The 14917-nt window shown below is 42.9% G+C and overlaps 1 protein-coding gene across 1 annotated transcript in view; it reads left to right on the forward strand.

The window, feature by feature from the left end:
- LOC134936110 (zinc finger protein 182-like) overlaps positions 1-14917 on the forward strand; it is a 104159-nt gene that overhangs the window by 58961 nt on the left and 30281 nt on the right. The gene's annotated exons all lie outside the window — the stretch shown is intronic.

Genomic DNA, 14917 nt, shown 5'->3' on the forward strand with positions numbered 1-14917 from the left:
CCAACAGTTCACATTTTCCAGACTACCTAGCTGGTGCACAGGTGTAGTCATTACGAATTAAGATGTGCTGCATTCATTCCTAACTGACAATTCTACAGATCTCCAGGAGGCCTGGAAAACATGCACTGTTGGTAGATCTCGAGGACCGGTTTGGCCAGCCCTGTACTATAGGATCAAAATTACCCCCAAATTCTATGATTTAAGCTATTTTTGAGGGATCTTTGGAATAAAAAACACCCGAATCCAAAACACACCTGAATGCGACAAACATTTTTCAGGGATGTTTTGCCAAAATGCGTCCAAATCCAAAACACGGCCGCGGAACCGAACACAAAACTCGAAAAAATTTCCGGTGCACATCTCTACATTCTATACATATTTCTAGGAACGACCTGGCGTTTGTGAGATGCTGCTACTGGTGCCACTGCGGGAGGCAATACATCTACCCAGTGGGCTGTCAGTCATATAGTCCTTAGGCTGCCCTGTTCCACTTATCCACATGTCCGTGGTTAAGTGGACAATGGGTACAATTGCATTTTTTAGGACACTGAGGGGCAGATTTATTAAGCCTGGTGAAGTGATAAATTGCACGGTGATAAAGTACCAACCAATTACCTCCTAACTATCATGTTACAGGCTGGGTTTGAAAAATGTCAGTTAGGAGCTGACTGGCTGGTGCTTTATCACCTTCCACTTTATCACTTCACCAGGCTTAATAAATATGCCCCACAGGATACTTTTCTTGACGTCTCTGTACGTTCTCAGTATCGCCTTCCTAGTGAAGTGGAATCTAGTTGGGATTTGGTACCGGGGACACAGTACCTTCATCAATTGTTTAATCCCACTGCACTAATGGCGGATACCGTACGCACGTCTAACACCAACATAGCTGTCAATGCCTCAGTTATCCGCTTTGCAACAGGATGACTACTGTCATATTTCATCTTCCTCGCAAAGGACTATTGCATAGTTGAAGTAGTACAAGTGGTCTTTTGACTTCCCCTCTGGGATAACGATCAACTCCCAAAAGCAACAGCAGCAGCAGTAGGAGGAAATGGTTCTTGATCTTTCCCTATTTTATCCTTCAAATTTTTGTTCTCCATTATTTTTCTGGAATTATATAACAATATGCGGCACTGGAGAGCGTACTCCTACAGCACACAAGACAAACTCTGTAAAAATGATTTGGAATAAATATTAATAACCCCTTTATTTGGAGTAAATAATATACAGCACAGTATAGCACCACTGGACTTATATGGCAGTACCCCTGGACCTATACGGCAGCAGCATTGGACTTAGGGCTGCACACGATACCACCACTGGACTTACGGCATCACAGGACACCACCACTGGACTGATGCAGCACAAGACAGCACCACTGGAATGATACAAAAGAGCAGGTCGCCACCCCACCCAAGTGCCACACCACTTTCCTGCACTGAGGAGTCGCATCCTCTCGCTACACTCTCCAGGACTGGAGTGAAAATGGCAGCTATGCACGGCTGTTTATATGGAATCCAAATCCCGCGAGAATCCAACAGGATGATGACGTTTTGCCTCATTCTGGTTTCTGAGTTTGGTGGGCAGTCCCGAGCCGGGCTCAGATCCGGACTTGGAGAGTGAAGTTCGGGGGGGTTCGACTCTCTGGGGTCCAAACCCGCTCATCCCTAGTTATAATTCTAACAGCAGTCATCCTTTGTCTCATAATACAATAGGGTGATTTAATGCCAGGCCTGGAATCTCAATAACAGAAGGTGAAAGATCCATTGGTGCTGGGAGTCAGTTAGTAAAGTTACCGATACCCTCAGCCACCCAGTATGCCAGGTACTACATTTCACTGAGGCAGAGACACTTCTGTCAAAATATGAGGTCTTTATTTGCTAACAAGGAAAAAATTTGACATTTCCAGGTCCTGCCGCAGCAATGCTTAAAGATCCGTTTGAGCGTATGCTAGAGTCCATGCTAAAGTCCATTTATACAGCAGCAGGGGTGTTGCTTAGACCTGCTTTAGTTAGATTTTCGGTAACAAGGCTATAGGAGCCTAGGCTAAAAAGCGCAGGTTAGGCCTCCAACAAGGTTTTTTTTTCTCAGACTAATTTATACTTCTTGCCGATCACATTTGTGAATCGGCTGATTATTTGGCTATGGCCTCTATGGATGTTGGACGAGTCACTTATCAAATTTTAAACTCCATTAGTGCGGCCGTTGGATGCTTTGGTCACTATTTTTTAGCTAACAGAGGCTCAGTCAAAACCAGGCAGAGGTGTTGCCTTCTACTGAAGACATGTTACTTAGTCCTAAATTGGACAAAAGGTTTCTCAGGTTCAGGGCTTAAAGTGGTCCTGGAGAGGTGGTGGAACTCATTTACCCTGCTACCTACCCCCCCCCCCCCATCCTCACATTAAGGGGAGCCAGGGCCAGTGCTATTGTTTTTGGCACCCACCTGCAAACTATAATTTAATGCCCTGCTTCCCATACCGTATAAAGGGACATTGATCTCACAAAGAAGCAGCCTGGTCATATAATAGTACCCCCAATTCAAATGACTTGTCTTCAAGATGCACAGAGCCAGCTCCTCTTTATACCTCCTCTTCACTTCAGCATCAGTGACACAATGGCGGTTCTACAGACCGTGATTCAGTCTCTTGTAGATTCAGCAGTTTGGATTCAGGTTCCAGTTCACCAAACGGCATCAAGGTTATTATTCCAATCCTTTTGTAGTACCAAAGCCGGGTGGCTCAGTTTGTCCAATATTGCACCTAAAGGTGCTCAATCAGTACGTCACTTACTACAGATTCGGGATGGAAACCCTGCGGTCAGGGATTGCAGTTTTAAAATCAGGTCCATGATTTCGCTGGATCTGAAGGATGCGTACTTACACATTCCAATTTGCCCACCGCATCAGTCGTACTTAAGGTGCACAATACAACAAAACCATTATCAATTTCAGGCACTACTGTTTGGCCTCTCATCAGCACCTCAGGTATTCACAAAGGTGATGTCTGTGATGATAGCTCATCTCAGGTCCTTGGGAATGATAGTAACATAGTAACATAATATCTGAGGTTGAAAAAAGACAATTGTCCATCGAGTTCAACATATTTGTGGTCTCCTATGCATGATGATTTGACAAATTTCTGACTGATGCTGCTGTCAGCCGTTGCATTTTATCCCTATTTATTGTAACTATAATACATGACTATGCACCATACCCCTGGAATTCCAAACACGTATTGTCCTTACCGTGAAAAAGCCTTTACGCCATATTGTGCGGAATCTCCTCTCCTCTAACCTGTGCGAGTGTCCACGAGTCCTCTGTGTTGATCTAACCAAAAACAGGTCCCGCGCAAGCTCTGTGTATTGTCCCCTTATATATTTGTAGATGTTGATCATATCCCCTCTTAGTCTCCGCTTTTCCAATGTAAACATGCCTAGTCTTTCAAGCCGTTCCTTGTATTCCATTGTCTCCATGCCCTTAATTAGTTTGGTCGCCCTCCTCTGTACCTTTTCAAGCTCCAGGATATATTTTTTGTAGTACGGTGCCCAGAATTGTGCACAGTATTCAAGGTGTGGCCTCACTAGTGATTTATATAATGGGAGTATAATACTCTCGTCCCTAGCATCAATACCCCATTTTATGCATGCTAATATCTTATTAGCCTTCTTTGCTGCAGTCCTACTTTGGGTACTACTGCTTAGCTTGCTATCTATGAGGACACCTAAGTCCTTTTCCAGTACAGAATCCCCTAATTTTACCCCATTTAGTAGGTAGGTGTAATTTTTGTTCTTGTTACCACAGTGCATTACCTTACACTTGTCTGTGTTGAAGCGCATTCTCCATTTGGCTGCCCATGCTTCTAATTTAACTAAGTCGTTCTGAAGAGACTCGGCATCCTCCTCTGTATTTATAGCCTTACACAATTTGGTATGATCTGCAAAAATTGACACCATGCTCTCTAGACCTTCTGTTAGGTCGTTAATTAAAATATTGAATAATAGCGGTCCTAATACTGAGCCTTGCGGCACACCACTTAGCACTTCAGTCCAAGTTGAAAAAGATCCATTAACCACAACTCGCTGCTCCCTATTATCTAACCAGTTTTTGATCCAAGTGCATATTGTGCTTCCTAGCCCTGATTCTTGTAGCTTGTAGATAAGTCTCATGTGTGGTACATTATCGAACGCTTTGGCAAAGTCTAAAAAGATTCCATCCACGTCTTTACCCTGATCTAGGTTTGCGCTTACTGTTTCATAAAACCCAAGACGGTTGGTTTGATAATAGTTCCGTACTTAGATGACCTTCTCATCAAGGCTACGTCTCAACAAATACTCCTTCAACATGCCTTACTAACGTACATAGGCCTAATTCAGACCTGATCGTAGCAGCAATTTTGTTAGCAGTCTTAATTACCCCCAATGTACTAGTTCAGCACGGTTGGATTGTCAACTTCAAGAAATCAAGCCCGGTTCGGTGTCAACTAATTCAATTCCTAGGAATGATTCTGGATACTGTGGATCAACGAATTTACCTGCCAGAACAGAAAGCACAAAGTATTTGTCATCTGGTTCAGTTAGTGCTCATACCACAGACACACTCTGTGCACTTGTGCATTCGACTGTTAGGAAAGATGGTGGCGTCTTTCGAAGCACTCCAGTTTGGAATATTTCACTCACATTCTTTTCAGCTAGATCTTCTAGCACAGTGGTCAGGCTCTCATCAATAGTGCAGTTGTCTCCAACGGCCAGAGTATCAGTACTCTGATGGCTCAAAGTACAGCATCTCACCGTGGGAAAACAGTTTGGGTCTGGAATTGGATAATTTTGACGATGGATGCAAGTCTCAGAGGTTGGGGAGCAGTGGCCCTACATCGTCGATTTCAGGGTCTCTGGTCAGACTGAGAGAGATAAATGTCCTGGAACTCAAGGCATTCTACAACGCTCTGTGTCAGGCAGTTCAAATACTCCAGTCTCAGACTGTTCAGGTTCAGTCAGACAACATGCCGGAAGTGGCATACATCAACAAACAAGGAGGAACTCGAAGTCACCCGGCCATGCGAGAAGTTGCCAGTGTTCCTTCCAGGAGTGCATGTGGAATGAGAGAGGGGAAAAAGAAAAAGGATCCGTTTCTGGTGCACTAATGAATTTAGGTAAAACTTAACTTTTAATTCATTTCTTAAAAATATATATGTGGTGACATGTTCTATTGCATGTCCTCTGAAATAACTTCTACGAAATTATTTAAAAAAACACATGTACATATAATGTGATGACATAACAAGACCGTGAATTACAAAAGACAAAAGAGAAAGTAGAATAAACAAAAATGTTAAAAAAACTAATGCGCGTCTCTTTCGTATCTGTTCTCCAAATAGAATGTCTCTGTACAAATCCCTATTATTTTATATCTATTTCTAATAAATGTTATGGATATTTGTATGTCACATTTATTTTTTGTGTACTCTTTTTTAGAGATTTGAATAAACTGCCTTGCAGAAAGGTTGGATACAGTTGTAAACGATAGTCATAAATTTGGAACACTGTGTCACTTGTTATTTATTTCTTGGGTCCCTGGCTCACTGCCTAGACATAATGTTTGGATGGAATTTAGTAACATAATAATCATTCACGTCCTGCAGCAAATGTTACACAGTGATAGAGCTGTCTAGGTAGCCCTGGTTTGGTCCCATCAAGTATCATGTCACCTCTGGATACCAGGTCGTAATGTATTGCTGAGAGAACTCAAGAAGACACACACAGCCGCATGTCTCATAAGTAATCTGCTTTACTTTGGTCAGCTTCGATATTTATACACGTATATTGGCAGTAAATGATTAACACAATTATATAACTTCATATGCCCCTTGTCCTTCTGCTTATCTGGAGCTACATATAGATATTTTCCATTTCTGAGGAGAGAGCAGGGTGCCAGATGCTCACTTTCACACACAATGTTATATAAAGCTTTTATATTTTCCATATGTTCAAAGCTAGTTTAATCAAATCTTTCTAATATTAAAATGAATTGCATTATTATAATTTTCCCTCCTATTTATAATAATCAAACATTACAGGTTTATCTGGTATTACAATATGACATTACAGTTGAGCTACAAGGCATCACATAAACTCTACCTACAAGAGACTGAGCAAATAGTCTAGCTATAATGGTGCTAAAGGCTATGTTCCCATAGGACGGTGCTTGTCCCTCTATCCCACGGAAGGTAAAGAACCGTTCACATCATATCCATTAAGGTAGACTGTTCACGGCTCCTTCTTGCCAAGCTCTTCTGTAGTTTCTTCTTTGAGTTTACACCTTACAAATTTCTTTCAAGCTGAAAGGAAGGGAAACAAAATAGCATCTTAAATTCAGATATATGCAATTTGCTAAGCCAACAATTTTTAATAAAAATATCACTATTTCAACAATCTACTCTTTGATCCCGCTAAACCAATTAGCTTGATTTAAGCAGAACATTTCTCTAAATGACTTCTTGCGCACTATTTGTTTCATTAGTAATAAATATACAACGCATTTTTGGAGTTCTCTTCATACATATTCTAAAAAATATTACTCTATTTTAGTAGCATGTAATTGCTCTAAACAAATTAAAATCTCTTATACTCTTATATGTAGTAGGGACAGATGTCCATTCCCCTCCTTTTCCAGATGTGGGCCCATGTGAGCCCAGCATTTCTAAATTAACTGGTATCTTTGAACTTCTAGAGATTTCATGATCTTTAACTTGACTAACACAAGCTCTAGTGTGATACCACACTTATATACTATCTATATAAAAAGTATACACTTATATACTAGACACTGGTACGTAACTTTGGATTGGCGGACATGCCAGTCTCTGCCCTCTCCTGTGAGAGCTATAGAGTATATTATGACTATAATAAGTACTGAAGTTCCCAATATAATGACCCATAGTGGTCTGTCTAGTTTAGGCCCAATTAGCCTTTGCATGGTTGCATATTTCATCGTTCAAACTTAACTTGAGCAAAATTGCAGTGGAACCCAAGTTTCTCTTTCCTTAATTGACACAGAAGTGGGCGTGGTCAGAAACACTCGATATGGACCATCAAATCTGGGCTCAAGTGACTTTTTCACGTGTCTTTCCAGATACACCCAATCTCCAGGTTAAAGCTTGTGGGGATTCAGATCTGCTCCTGAATCCGGGAGAGAGAAAAAACTAGAGAACACAGAGGTGTCAGTTTCTTCAGTAAGACTTTAACATATGCAGTGGATAATAACATCCTATCTTAGGTATGCTATCAAACAATATTTTATAAGGTGAATAACCTGGGGTTTTACTGATCATGGTTCTACTATTAACCAGTCCTAAAAATAAACACTTTAGCATCCCTTTCTGGTTTCTGTGACACACTTATACCCCTTTCACATCGCACAAATAACCCGGTATCGACACGGCAATATGCCGTGTCGACCCGGGTCAGTGTGCGATGTGAAAGCACACTGGCAGATTTAGCGGGTCGCCTGACCCGGTAAATCAACCCGGTAAAAAAGAAGGGTTTTACCCGGGTTGATTACCGGGTCAGGTGCGGTGTGAATGGGAGCCGTGTCGATGCGACACGGTTCCCATTCACAAGACAGGGAGAGGCGGCGCTGGAGATGAGCTCATCTCCCGACGCCGCCTCCACCCCGCCCCTGCTGCTGCTGCTGAGCTCCGTTGCTATGGCAACCGACCCGGTATATTGCCGGGTCGGAAAGCCTGCAACGGAGCGCAAATGCCGGATCCCACCCGGTAAGGACACGTTTCCCTTACCGGGTAGGATCCGGCATTTGCGGTGTGAATGCAGCATTACTTATCTGATACTGTAACTTCTGGTACTCCTTATCTGCAAATATCTTCTGAACCTAATTTTCTATCTATTGATCTTGCTGTAGCTTTTGCCATTGGCCAATAACTGAAAATGTCTGTGACTATCAATACATCTTTGGCAGTTAGCTATAGTCAATTTGCAGTCTGGAAAATAACTTTTGGGGATTGCTCCAAGGGTTGTCTTGACCTTCTGTCCTGGATTGGACATTTCCACATATCCAGCAGGCTTGTACAAACTTGGTTGCATCTGGATAAAATTCTGGAGCTATCCATCTTTTCTGTGACTAAGTTTCCCATCTGATCATTTCCCAGGTGTGGGAGTCCATGGCTTCTAATTTCCATAAGCCAGTTTCTTCTTCTTGTCTGGCTCCTCTGCTCTGCCATGCTGCTTTTTCTTTAGGACCTGCTTGTTCCTGAAATTTCTTCAAATCCTGTAAGATCAGGCATTTGAGGCTTTGCTTCTTTATGTTACTTCTGTATGTGTGGTGTAGATGGCTACCTTTTACTGTTTGTTTCGTTGCTTTCTCTTTCCACAGGCTTCTTTCTCACTCTCTCCTGCTTTGTTCTGAAGTTCAATCAGCGTAGCATAATCAGGCATTTGGTCTGGCACTGGAATGGTTACTGTATAGGCTTGTCTTATCTGCTGGGGGCATTTTGCTGCCCTCTTGGCTTCAGCATCTTGCCAGATTGTTGCCTCTTGTTTCAGGAGTGTCATTTCTTCATGTGCCTGGATCTTCATTACTGCAACCTTTTCTGTGGCCCTTGCAGAGCTCTCAACTGGTGTCTGATAAGTGAAGCACGTTGTATGTCTTCGCCACTTGCCTTCTTGAAGCCTCTGCTTTTCCATATCTGGCCCACAATCCTGTGCTGGGATGGTAGGGATCCTGAGTCCACAACTTCATGTTTAGTGGTTACTGCGTATCCTGTATAAGGAATCCCATCCTCATAGTATCTTGAACAATCCACATAGAGATTGTGCTGTGCATCAGGAAGGGCTGTGTCTGTGACATGAGGTAGTGGTTGAGTTTCTTGTTCCATCAGTGCCATGCAGTCATGGAAAAAACATTTTTTTATTGTGAATATTTTCATCAATTTCTGCATTCCCATAGTTCAAGTGGTCCTCATCATCCTGGTTATTCTGGGTACCATTGCTAGAGATATTATGTCTCTCTTCTCCCTCCTTTTGAATCTAGAGATTCATACTCTGATCCTTCTTCCTGCAATAGGGCTGGTAGTAGAGTTGCTGGGTTGAGGGTGGTGCATCTTTTGATGGTGACATTTGTGGCACTTAGTAGAGCTACTTCATACTTGGTGAGTCTTGCAGCTGATAAGTGCTTGGTTCTGGCTTGCTGTAGTATTTCAGTCACCGCACGCGGTACCTGGATGATTGGTATATGATTGAGCACAATGTCTATGCATTTCTATTTGAGAACTGCTGTTGCTGCAACTGCTCTGATGCAGGTGGGTGCTCCTTGGATAATGTTGTCCAGTTTGCTTGAAAGATAAGCCACTGGACGTTGCTTGCTTCCATGCGTCTGTGTAATGACTCCAAGTGCATGGCCTTTCTCCTCATGGCAATAAAGAGTAAATGGTTTGGTGTAGTCTGGCAGACCCAATGCCGGTGGAGATGCTATGGCAGCCTTGAGGTTCTGAACTGCTTCTTCAACTTGTTCTGTGGTGTAGATTGAATCATCTTTCTTTGTGCTGTCATACAAAACTTGCATGTAGATAAACTTCAATTGCTGCTTCAATGTTGGGCTTCATGATAGCTGGAATATTGCTGGTATACTTGATTCCTTGTGGGGTATACTGAATAGTAGCTTGCATGATGTTAAGGATATCAGCTCCCAACAAATTCACTGGGCATGTAGGTGAAGTCAGAAATTCAATGGGTACAGGTGTAAGTTCATCATTTATAAGGAGAGAAGTTGGCTTACTTCTTTGAAGAGGGAGGGGCTGTCCTCCCAGTCTTGTCCCATCGACATAGTGATTGGTTAAAAGTTCTTTTGGGACATCAGTTTTCTTAAGTACAGTGACTGCTGCTCCAGTGTCCAAAAGGCATTCTAGGGTGTTTCCTGTAGGTAGAGTAAGCATAACAGTACCTTTTATGGGGTCAGTGTAGGTGTCACTTGAGTAGGTGGACCCCGTAGCAGGATTCAGTCATTCCTGTTGTACCGTGAAGATTGGGACAGAGTCCTTAGATTTCAGCCATGTCTGATATTTTCTGCTTTCCTTCTTCTGATGACCTGAAACCTTGCACCAAAAACATTTACCAGTCATGTCTTCACCCTGCACATTTCTTGTGGTGTAGGCCCTGGAGTTATTAACACATTTACCTTGATTTTGGACCTTATTTGTCTTGGTGTTAAACTGGGCAACCTGCACTACATGTATAGTAACAGCTGGTGCTTTGGAAGTTCTCTAATCTCTCCTTTCTTTCTCATTATCTTGAATCCCTTCTAGGACTTCTACTAGTGAGGAAATGTTCATCAAATTTGCTTCTGGTCTGACAGCATACAACTGCTGCCTATATTCAGGTCTAAGTCCATTAAGGAATCTAGTCTTGAACAGTCTGGCATTATTAGGCTATGCAATGGGGAAACCTTAATTTTCTTGTTTAACAGACAGTCTGTCATAATATTCCCTTATGCTGAGGTTTTTCTGTATCAGATCAGGCTCAGCTGGGGAAGGGTCTCTGATTTGCTTACATCTGACTTGTACTCTATACAACAGTTGTGAGCCTGAAGCCATAGTATAGCGGTTGGCTTCAAGGGGAGCATTCTCAATTTTCCCCCTATCACCATCAGCCTCCTGGGGAGCTATGGCAAGAAGCATATTATATTCACCTATTCCTATGGAAGCTCTAAGAATCTGTTCTAAATCCACCCAACATGGTCTATACACAAGATACACTTGTTTAATCTTTTTTTCAAATTCTGCTGGGCTTTTTCTGATATTGGGTAACTCATTTACAATTCGCATAATGTCTGAGGGGAAACACGGTATGTACTGTTCCTGTTCCACATATTCTGCAATGTAACCATCAGCACCAGGTAAATTAGTTGTATGTCTGGGATTAGCATGACTACTAACTCTAACAGGCATTACATTGTAATTTTTACGAGATATTCCTCTTGGATCTCTGTTAGGACTACTAGCAAAGTTCCACAACCTCCTAAATATCCCTGGAGTTTTTGGTTTAACATTTCCCCCTCCATTAACATATTGTGATTCACATGGTCCTGAATTTGGCTCTACCCAGTTACCACAAAAGAAACATTTTTCACTGCCCTCTGGAACACATCTCCCACAATAAAGACACTTTCTTTCAGGGTAGTGGATAACATCTCTAAGAACCAGTGTACCTTCTGGATTTTTTTCATAACTTAAAGTATTTTCATAACGTTTTTCAGGTGTCATTTGTTCTGCATATGTTGCTGAAGGAGTTAAAACTCCTGCTTTATCATGTGTCCTTGATTCTGCATGCATTGATACTGCTGAGGGGGCTGAACCCCTTTTCCACATTTCCATCATTATAAATAGCATAACATGTTATTGTAATATTGGGTGGTGGTATTATATTAGACCTACAATCTTCCTGTCTAATTCTTTCCTCATCTTCCAGTTCTTGGGAAACAATAAGCCATATATTTACAGTGTCCAAATAACCTTTCTTTTGTAACCAGTGACTATCTGTGGCCTGGAACCTTTTCCAAGCCTCTGTATCTAAGATTCCATCTTTTGGAAAATTAGCTCTTTTAAGGATAGCGTTAATACGCTTAATTCCTCACCTTCCCTCACGTTCTGCTAAGCGCTTCATCCTACTCCCTTTCCCTCCCATTGGGGTAATTAAGCCCTCTGGGTGTGGCCGAATCCACCTGCGGTGAAGAGGGATATGTCCTTGAACGAGAAGTATCTGTGTATCACTGGCTATAAGTTTTGTCTGGACACAAACCTTTCTCAGCCTATTTTTGTTTCTACTGAAAATTAACTTAACTTGATTAGACTGTACTATATCACATTTACAATACATGCAATCTAAAACACCATATTCAGTCTTCTAACATTTCTGAAAACTTGTTGGACACACTGCTGGTATTTTAAAAAATGATCAGTAGGTTAATCAGCTACGCATAAAGGCCCTCATTCCGAGTTGTTCGCTCGTTCTTTTTCATCGCATCGCAGTGAAAATCCGCTTAGTACGCATGCGCAATGTTCGCACTGCGACTGCGCCAAGTAACTTTACTAAGAAGAAAGTAATTTTACTCACGGCATTTTCATTGCTCCGGCGAACGTAATGTGATTCACAGGAAATGGGTGTTACTGGGCGGAAGCACGGCGTTTTAGGGGCGTGTGGCTGAAAACGCTACCGTTTCCGGAAAAAACGCAGGAGTGGCCGGAGAAACGGTGGGAGTGCCTGGGCGAACGCTGGGTGTGTTTGTGACGTGAACCAGGAACGACAAGCACTGAACTGATCGCACAGGCAGAGTAAGTCTGAAGCTACTCTAAAACTGCTACGAGGTTTGTGATCGCAATATTGCAATTACATCGGTCGCACTTTTAGGATGCTAAGATACACTCCCAGTAGGCGGCGGCTTAGCGTGTGTAACTCTGCTACATTCGCATTGCGAGCGATCAACTCGGAATGAGGGCCAAAGAATTCATTTCTAAGCACTGACAACAATTGAGCATCCAAATGATATCCCACAATACTAGCAAATTCTGTTAAAATGCCTTTCCTATTCTGAGATGGTTATCTATGTTGCAAAAAACACTGGGTAAATCCTGCATAATAATTAACCTTGGTACACCTCTGTACCGCACACAATTGCAAACTAGGTACGCCTTTGTATACTATTCCAATTATTCTGTGGGCGCATGCGCTAATAAGACATAGACACAGACTGTAGCTGCAACAAGCAATGCACTTTAGCTAAGCAATACACCTGTATATGCCTTAGATTACAACAAGCAATAAACTTTAGCTGCGCAAGCAATACACCTGTATCTGCCTTAGATTACAACAAGCAATAATTTTTAGCTGCGCAAGCAATACACCTGTATCTGCCTTAGATTACAACAAGCAATAATTTTTAGCTGCGCAATACAACATAATTCATGTGAGACAAGATAATCGGGTTCTATGATGACGGTCAAAAAGGACATAAATGAAATATTTTTTTTCTCTATAATGTACTTAGAACGACACTCAGAGAATCTGATTTTGAGTAACAATTATTAGTAACAATTATTACTAACCCGGGTATTATCAGAGTCTGTGAGAGCCGGTCAATTCCAAAACAGAAAGTATTCATTAGATGTCTCTTCTTGAATTAGTCATCCCGGACGAGCCCCCATGAATGATAGAGCTGTCTAGGTAGCCCTGGTTTGGTCCCTTCAAGTATCATGTCACCTCTGGATACCAGGTCGTAATGTATTGCTGAGAGAACTCAAGAAGACACATACAGCCGCATGTCTCATAAGTAATCTGCTTTACTTTGGTCAGCTTCGATATTTATACACGTATATTGGCAGTAAATGATTAACACAATTATATAACTTCATATGCCCCTTGTCCTTCTGATTATCTGGAGCTACATATAGATATTTCTCTGACGTCCTAGTGGATGCTGGGGACTCCGTAAGGACCATGGGGGATAGCGGCTCCGCAGGAGACTGGGCACAAAAGTAAAGCTTTAGGACTACCTGGTGTGCACTGGCTCCTCCCCCTATGACCCTCCTCCAATACTCAGTTAGATTTTTGTGCCCAAAACGAGAAGGGTGGCTCTCCTGAGCTGCTTAGTGAAAAGTTTAGTTTTAGGTTTTTTATTTTCAGTGAGACCTGCTGGCAACAGGCTCACTGCATCGAGGGACTAAGGGGAGAAGAAGCGAACTCACCTGCGTGCAGAGTGGATTGGGCTTCTTAGGCTACTGGACACCATTAGCTCCAGACGGATCGAACACAGGCCCAGCCATGGAGTCCGGTCCCAGAGCCGCGCCGCCGGCCCCCTTACAGAGCCAGAAGCAAGAAGAGGTCCGGAAAATCGGCGGCAGAAGACATCCTGTCTTCACCAAGGTAGCGCACAGCACTGCAGCTGTGCGCCATTGCTCCTCAGCACACTTCACACTTCGGTCACTGAGGGTGCAGGGCGCTAGGGGGGGGCGCCCTGAGCAGCAATAAAAACACCTTGGCTGGCGAAAATACATCACATATAGCCCCCAGGGCTATATGGATGAATTTTAACCCCTGCCAGATTCCATAAAAAAGCAGGAGAAAAGTCTGCGAAAAAGGGGCGGAGCCTATCTCCTCAGCACACTGGCGCCATTTTCCCTCACAGCTCCGTTGGAGGGAAGCTCCCCTGGCTCTCCCCTGCAGTCACTACACTACAGAAAGGGTTAAAAAAGAGAGGGGGGCACTAATTAGGCGCAGTATTAACAATACAGCAGCTATAAGGGGAAAAACACTTATATAAGGTTATCCCTGTATATATATAGCGCTCTGGTGTGTGCTGGCAAACTCTCCCTCTGTCTCCCCAAAGGGCTAGTGGGGTCCTGTCCTCTATCAGAGCATTCCCTGTGTGTGTGCTGTGTGTCGGTACGTTTGTGTCGACATGTATGAGGAGGAAAATGATGTGGAGGCGGAGCAAATTGCCTGTAATAGGGATGTCACCCCCTAGGGGGTCGACACCTGAGTGGGTGAACTGTTGGAAGGAATTAACAGTGTCAGCTCTTTACAAAAGACAGTGGTTGACATGAGACAGCCGGCTACTCAGCTTGTGCCTGTCCAGACGTCTCATAGGCCGTCAGGGGCTCTAAAGCGCCCGTTACCTCAGATGGCAGATACAGACGCCGACACGGATACTGACTCCAGTGTCGACGGTGAAGAGACAAATGTGACTTCCAGTAGGGCCACACGTTACATGATTGAGGCAATGAAAAATGTTTTACACATTTCTGATAATACGAGTACCACCAAAAGGGGTATTATGTTCGGTGAGGAAAAACTACCTGTAGTTTTCCTGAATCTGAGAAATTAAATGAGGTGTGTGATGAAGCGTGGGTTTCCC

The sequence above is a fragment of the Pseudophryne corroboree genome, chromosome 6 (assembly GCF_028390025.1).
Source record: "Pseudophryne corroboree isolate aPseCor3 chromosome 6, aPseCor3.hap2, whole genome shotgun sequence".
In the NCBI taxonomy this organism is placed as follows: Eukaryota; Metazoa; Chordata; class Amphibia; order Anura; family Myobatrachidae; genus Pseudophryne; species Pseudophryne corroboree.